This window comes from Salvia miltiorrhiza, chromosome 6 (genome assembly GCF_028751815.1).
Source record: "Salvia miltiorrhiza cultivar Shanhuang (shh) chromosome 6, IMPLAD_Smil_shh, whole genome shotgun sequence".
Lineage (NCBI taxonomy): Eukaryota > Viridiplantae > Streptophyta > Magnoliopsida > Lamiales > Lamiaceae > Salvia > Salvia miltiorrhiza.
Genome location: NC_080392.1, coordinates 29,963,844 through 29,969,843, shown reverse-complemented (window position 1 = coordinate 29,969,843; position 6,000 = coordinate 29,963,844). Strand labels below are relative to the sequence as shown.

Sequence of the window (6,000 nt, the reverse complement as noted above, 5' to 3'; positions counted from 1 at the left end):
AGAGCAAACTTTCAGAGCCAGAGCAGAGCAAACTTTCAGAGCTGAAAGCCCAGAGCTGTCGCGGCCCGCTTTCTAGCCAGTGATAGCGTATGTAATAACCCGCTCTTTTAATTTATTAAAACCAGTAATGCAATAATTAGTTATTGCATCTTTCAGTAATTATCTATGATTTGACTTGATTTCAACTTATGTTTTTGAATTGAAATATATATATATATATATATATATATATATAGGGAGAGGTTCAGGAAAGAACCATAAATAAAAGAAGACCGGAGAACCATTTTCAGTCATTCGATCATCAAGATCTACGGTGGATGCATCATCTTGTTGGATGAATGCAGATTCTGGGTTCGAATCCTGAAGGGAGCATTTTTTTTTATTTTTTTGAGTGCATTGATTTTAACAGCGGATGCATTAATTTTTACAGTAAATGCATTAGATTTGATGGTTCTCCCGTTCTCACAAATAATGTAGTTCTCTCTAGAACCACACCCTATATATATATATATATATATATATATATATATATATATCATTGGAAGTAGAGTTATTATTTTTTTTATGACTGTTAGCTTCGCGTGAGAAAGATAAGGATTATTGAGACAATCAATAATCTTTATTTTAGATTTATAACTGACTTAGTAAAGTCAAGTTATTTATTAGAAATGTTATTCCTATTATTATTTTTAATTACTTTTATTATTATACTTAAGTCGTGGATTATTTCCGACTTGTGAAGTTAATTAAATCTACGGATTTAATTTAGATTATTTTAGCAAAGCAAGAAATAGATATCGAGCAGATACACAAACACATGTGCAATATTACAGATTTAGAATTCCCAACACTGAAGGATTTCCTAGTATATCCACCAAATCTTCTATTCCTACATCCTGCAACTCTATTACAGAACCTACTCTAGTACACAATCTGTCAACAAGCCAATGAAAGAAAAGAAGAGAGAGATATGAAAAGTGTTGGGCTGTGCAAAATCTGCAGCAGCCTCCAATTCCCTCCAATCCCCTTCTCCCTACCTCTACATCTATTTTCTTAGCACACTCAAGTGCACCAGCAACCTTTGCCTTGTTAGCCTCAACTTCAGCCAACAACCACATTCATTCTCTTCCATTTTCATGTAGAATCCACCAAGGAGCAAGAGGGAACCATTCATTGCTCTGCCAGCAAACCTCAAGGGGTAAGCTCTGATTCAATCCCTCCACCTCTTCCATTTCCCACCTGCATTAATGCAAGAACAACAACCGGGTTATTTTCAGATTCCATCTCCTCCCATTTATTCAACAACAACAGCCAACCAACAAGCTAGATACTCAAGGTATTTATGCGACCTCAGTTGTTCAATCCAGTTTGCATTCATACCATCAAACATGATCAGATTCAAATGATAGAGGACCTATATAAGCATAATGGACTTAGCAGCGAAGTTACACTTCATAATGCAGAACACCAGTTACATTTATTTTATGTAAGAATTAGTGTGTAGAACTCGAGCAACTCAACATACTAAGCACAACAAGGAAAATCAAGCTTTACAATAGAGTAGATGGGGACTTAGCTTATAGAAATGAGGGGCGCTGCTCTGCTTAGTCAAGCCGAGAGACGATATCTGGGCGGCGACTCGCGGGAACAGCAGCGTCGACGGCGTCGAGCGGTGAAAGGCAGACGACTCCCGACCTCGGCGAAGGCCCTCGCCGATTCTGGATTGCAGCAGCGGCGGGGTACCCTTCGCCCGAATCCAGCAGTAGCGTGCGTGGCTCGAACCGTCGACCCCGGGGAAAACAGCAACGGCGGACCTTTCCCTACTCGCTGGAGAAACGCAATGGCTGCGGCGAGATTGAGAGTGGGCCGAGAAGAACTAGGGCTCGACTTCTGCCTCGGGTGTGTGTGTGCGTGTTTCCGGAGCTTCCAGAGGAGAAATGAGATGAGGGATGGCGTTAAGCTCAGTCTCTACGCCGGCGCCGCCGAATTGAGAGGGAGAACGGCTACTCGCAGTCGCCGGGATTGCAGCAGCGGCGACGATCTCCAATGTGCGAAATTAGGGCTTCCCTCCTTTTCCTTTTCAGTCGATTGAGAGTAGGAATTGGGAGGAGAGAGAGACCGAGGGGTGTCAATACAACCTCGCCGGCCCTCAGTAGCGGCGACGCCGCCGGAATCTCTAGGAGAATGGCGGAGCTTCTGAAATCGGAAGAGGAAGAGGGCTCAATTCTTGAGTGGCCTCCCCTGAAGCTGAGAGACGGCAGCAGCGACTCGGTGCACGGCGGCGGTGGAGTTTCAGGCGGAGCGACGCCGGCTTGAGGTGACAATGTCGCCGGAGCTTCAGGTGTAGCGGCGGCAGCGGCGATTTCTGATTTGGGGAGGAAATCAGGGCTCTTTCTATATTTTGCCTCCTTCCATGAATCGAAAGGGAGAATAGATTGAGAGAGGAGAAGAACAGAAGGGATGAACGGCGGTCGACGGTCGCCAGGCTCCGGAGCCGCGGCGGCGGACTCCTTGGCTGAGAACGAGGGAGAGAAGAGAGGGAGGGAGCCGATTTTGGAGTAGAAGAGAGAAATGGAGGCGTGGTTGAGAGGTTGGAGAGGCGGAAGAACCGAGAATGAAGAGGGAGATAAGAATTTGGGCCTATTCCTTATTATCTAACTTGGGCCCAGAATTAATTATTTCAGTTGAGCTGCTAATATCTTATTTGGACCTTGATTTATTTAATTATTTGAGCCCAATAATCTCATTTCAGTTGGGCTGCTAATATCTTATTTGGACCTTGATTTATTTAATTATTTGAGCCCAATAATCTCATTTCAGTTGGGCCTTGTAATAATTATTCAGCCCAAATTTTATTATTTTACTTGGGCTCCAGATTTATATATATATATGAATTGTAATTATTTATTTTAATTCAAACCCACTCTTAATTAATTATTAGGATGTATTATGTTGAGCCTTTTAATTATTTGACTTATTATTATTACTTCAATTCATATTTGTTTAGCCGAGTTAATTAGACGCAGCTGCCCAATTACGATTAATTCTTACGAGATTACTAAACGAATGAGCCGACTTAGCTATTTTCTTTTAATCGATTAAATAGAGCGAGATCTTTTAATACCATGTAAGTTAGAACACCCTAAGACGAACGGGTTAGTCATAGTTATTTATCCGATCGTACGAGACGAGCTTCAGTTAGTTATCTTGCTTAATCAATCCGATAGTTGGGATTAATAATAGAATTATCAAGAATAATAAATCATGCATAAGAGAGTCATGCATATTTAATTTCGTATTCTCATTATTTGAGAATTCTGCTCGAGCAAATATCTTATTTAAATTCTCGCAATAAAGGTCAAGCGTGAGAGTAATACCTAGACGAGAGCTACGGCACCACAACTAGAGCTATAATCAGGTGGGCTTACTTTCCAAATGTATGGTTGAGTTATTAAGCTCTAAATATTTCATGAAATGAAAACTGTTTATCCAATAAATGTTTTTGTGCGCTCTGTTATGTTTAAGGCTCGCAATTCATGGATCGATCGAGGTTCTCTTATGGCCTAACACGTTATTTGAGAATTGTGTACACTTGTTAGTTGTTTCGGTGGGTTGATCTCCATCGGGCACTAATTCATGCAAGTGGCGTTATAAGGGTGCTCGGCTGGATGTGTTCCGGAGCATGTATCATGTAAGGCCTGCCTGGGTAGCGTCCCGGGGTCAATTCAACTTGTCTGAGTTACGTCCTCAGGGCAAGTATCATGGGAATAAGGGATCCGTCGGTGGCTAAAAGGTCCGGGATCACAGCGAGTAACAGAACAGAGTGTGACAACAGCGCGCTAATAAAATGAAATGCTTTAACATACTTAGAAGTTCCTTTACTTTAAAAGCTTCTAAGTTATGTCATGAATGATTGGATAAACTGCTCTTACGAATTGTGAAATGTTTTAAAAGTTGCAGCCCACTAAGTACATTAGTACTTAGCCCAAATATTTTCAAATGTTTTTCAGGTTGATGGCTGGTGTTGACGGGGAGAGCTGAGGCTAGGGTTCAACTCCGTGTTTTGACTTCCGCTGTTGTGCTAGCCTTTATCTGTCTTTCGTTCTCTTGACTTAAGACCCTTATGTTATGACTCTAAACGATATCTTTTGTTGAGCTTAGAGTTTTGACTCTCAAGTATTTTGATTAAGGAATGTTGGTTATCTGAAGCATGAAACTAAACTTATGTGATCCTGAGTTTGAATATTGTCATTTGATTGGCAACTCTTAAGGCCTTTCAATTTACCTCCTTTCATTTTATCTCTTTGGAATATGAATACCCAATTTAATGGGTAGATTGTCAAGTTTATTCTGGTTGATTAAGACTTTCCATTATTTTTCCTATTTCCCTTTGCCTTGGGAAGTCGGGCTGTTACAGCGTAGAACGAGTATCACGCGACTAAATGATTTACAGGATCGACTCACCCACATAATCAATTATAATTCACAATTTAGGCCACAAATGACCACAAGTATGAGTGTTTGAATGAAAATGACTTTCATAATGGACTTATATGCAAACAATTACTAGGCATAAGTGGTCCAGCGTTAGATTAATCTGGTCATATCAAAGGGTTATAATTTATAATACAAATGAAAAATAAAGATTTAATGGTTTATCAGGTCTCATAGAGTTGCACAACAGAATCATGGTCAAGTTACACGTATGAAAACAGGTAACTCGTGAGGTATCAACAAGAAAAGATACTAATGTTATTTCAAGTCAATCATGACAAATTTACTCCGATTAAGAAAGCAAAGATGGGAAATTCGTATAAGTCATCGAATATGTTACAAATGTTATGACCACCTTGAGTGTAAAGCCACCTCCTTCTCCTCCTCTCCCGTCCAACCTAACCTGCATATTTAGAAATATATGCAGGGCTGAGTAACAGAATTATTACTCATTGGACATATGCCGAAAATAATTGAAATCTTGCTACTTAGAGCTATAGGTTGAACTTGCCCATTTTGAACATACACAAGGTAATATTTGATTTAGAAAATACCTGTGTATGCAATATCACATAACAATTTCTGCAATCATCATCATAATAATATCATCATATCTCGTATCATAAGCCGGCAACAATATAATGTATGGACCACCTCTACCCATCATCATCATCATCATAATCATAGCATCTCATCAATATATCATCAACATGGGCGAAGAGAAGGAGGCCTCCTTCTCAACCCCGTGACCGGCCGATGCATGACAACGGCTCACGATCACCATTGTGCACATACCTTAACTAGTAGCCCGTCGGCTCACATAGTTCAAGGCCAATCGTTATCTCATGGTAGCAGGTCAACATACATCTCATCATTACTCAACGAAAACATGGCAAGTCAACGATTTATAAAGCACATTTTCAAGATAATAATAATAATAATTTTCATTGGAAATATTTTATATTTTTAACCCACATAAGAGGGTTCGCGAGGCCCACGTATTAGGGTTAGAAAATGCCCATCTGTCGTCCTCGCTTCCTCTTTTCTTTTGTGTGGTTAGATTCTGGTGCTTCGGTTCCTCAAACCTTCGATATAACGAAAGTACGTGTTCTATAAATAATAGAGAAACGAAGATAGACGATATCTACGTAATAATAGACTATACATTTATTAACTAATTAATCGTTTTTCTCCTGCTTAACACACGTCTTATTCTATCAATCCGTGAGACATTAAACTCCGAATAGGATAGACTTGTCTTGTGACAATCATATCCCATCTCATCTTATCCATTCTATATTCATTATCTATTATTCTATTTCACATAACCATTAATCCTATCTCATAAACCATTCTTCCATATATATATATATATATATATATATATATATATATATATATATATATATATTAAAGAAACTTGTTTTATATTAATTTGGTGTAGAATAAAATCATGTTTTATGTGACGGTATATATGTAAGTATATATATATACTTACATATATAC

At 39.2% G+C, this 6,000-nt stretch overlaps 1 long non-coding RNA gene across 1 annotated transcript; it reads left to right on the top strand.

The window, feature by feature from the left end:
- The first annotated feature begins 3,047 nt into the window (after positions 1-3,047).
- Positions 3,048-4,294, top strand: LOC130989064 (uncharacterized). Its single transcript, XR_009090440.1, has 2 exons — positions 3,048-3,418; positions 4,011-4,294. It is a non-coding gene; the product is annotated as an uncharacterized LOC130989064 (long non-coding RNA).
- Positions 4,295-6,000: the final 1,706 nt, after the last annotated feature.